We start from the raw sequence: 1,884 nt of genomic DNA, 5'->3' as shown, positions 1-1,884 counted from the left end.
ATCATTCATGTGATGTGGACATTCTCTCCCTACAAACCTATTAACCTGGGAAACCACTTTACAAACAGAAGAGTGCTTGCAAATGATATGATTAGCACCTTAGAGTTGCACTCTGGAGAGATCCAGAATATTTCTTTTTTTTTAAAAAAAGGATGACCGGTAAGGGGATCTTAACCCTTGACTTGGTGTTGTCAGCACCACACTCAGCCAGTGAGTGAACCGGCCATCCCTATGTGGGATGCGAACCCGTGGCCTTGGTGTTATGAGCACCGCACTCTCCCGAGTGAGCCACGGGCCGGCCCTGAGATCCAGAATAACAACCTTGGAGACCCGCTAGCTTCTTGTTCTCCTTTCCCCTTTTGGACCACTGTTTGGCTCTCCGACCCCCTTGCCACAACCAAGCAACGTGCAGGATACTTGGTTTTTGTATCTCCAGATTTTTCCAAACATTCATACAAAAAGAAACATTTCCACCTTTGCATATTATAAAAATGGGAATACTAACTTATACCCTTATGCAAGTTCATCTCCACCAATGCATCAGGTACACTCTCCAGCTACATGCATGTAGGTCTTCTCACTTTTTGGCAGCCCTGTAACACTCCAGTGTGCAGAGGACAGCAAGAAAGGTCTCTCTCATTCCTACGAGTGCTGGTTGTTCCTTACACTGCCCCTCCTGCTGAGGAGCCTCGTGCTTTCCTGCCCTAGGACCCTTAATGCCCTTGCTGCCTGGATGAGGACCCTCCCAGGAGGAGCCAGCCCTTCCTTCAGATCTCTTCCCCAGCATCACTGCCTCAGGAAGCCCACCCTCTTTCACCCATAAAATTCCCCTCTCTCCATCCCATAATCCTTTGCCTTAAAAGCTGGCTTTCTTTTTCTTAACAATACTTAGTTACCTGAAATGATAACATTTGATTGATTATCTCCCTTAAGGGCCATCAATCAATGACTTCAGCTGGCACCAAATAGGTGATAGATGCATATTTGACCAATGAAGAAATGAATATATTTTTACAACCCCCACAAGTATTGCTGGTCTCCTTGGATGGGGATTATTGGCCTAATATGTAGATAAACATTGCCATTGTTTTCTTCTAAAATGGTGAACAAATTTATACTCCTCATCAACAATGCTTGAGAGGTCGTGTTTCCCCACATGCTACTAATACTGAGTATTATCCATTCAAAAATGTTCCCCAGTGAGAAAAAGACTAATCTCATAACTGTTTTATTTCATATTCCTTTTGTTACACAAAATGCAAAATGTCAAATCTTTACTGGGCCTTTGTATTTCTTTTTCATTTGATTGTCTGTGTCTATGCTACCATATTCTAAGTTTCTTAACCTCTGTTACCCTGCACTAATAGTGTAACACTTAACCTCAAACATAGCTTTAGACAAAATAATTTGAAAGTATATAAGAATATGAATAGCTAACTGTGTGCTAAGCACTGTTCTAAGAACATTCCATATATGATCTCATTTAATCCTCTCCCAAATCCCATATCTTAGTCTGTCAGAGCACTATAACACAATATCATAGACTGGGTGACTTAAATAGCAAATGTTAATTTTTCACAGTTCTGGAGGGTGCGGTGTCCAAGATCAAGATTCTATGTCTGTGAGGGCCCACTTTTTTTTTTCTATCTCTTTCTCTTCCTATCTATTTCTGTTATAAACAGAATACTTGAAACTAGGTAATTTATAAAGAAGAAAGTTCATTTGGCTTACGATTCTGGGACGGGTGCATCTGGCGCAGGCCTCAGGCTGCTTCTACTCTTGGCGGAAAGCGGTAGGCAGCCGGCGGGTACAAGCAGATCACGTGGTGAGAGGAAGCAAGAGAGAGAGGACATGCCAGAGTCTTTTAAACAACCAGCTCTCATG

The sequence above is a fragment of the Galeopterus variegatus genome, unplaced genomic scaffold, assembly GCF_000696425.1.
Source record: "Galeopterus variegatus unplaced genomic scaffold, G_variegatus-3.0.2 Scaffold18022, whole genome shotgun sequence".
NCBI classification, from domain to species: domain Eukaryota; kingdom Metazoa; phylum Chordata; class Mammalia; order Dermoptera; family Cynocephalidae; genus Galeopterus; species Galeopterus variegatus.
The sequence above is the reverse complement of the archived record's forward strand: the minus strand, read 5'-3'. Positions refer to the sequence as shown.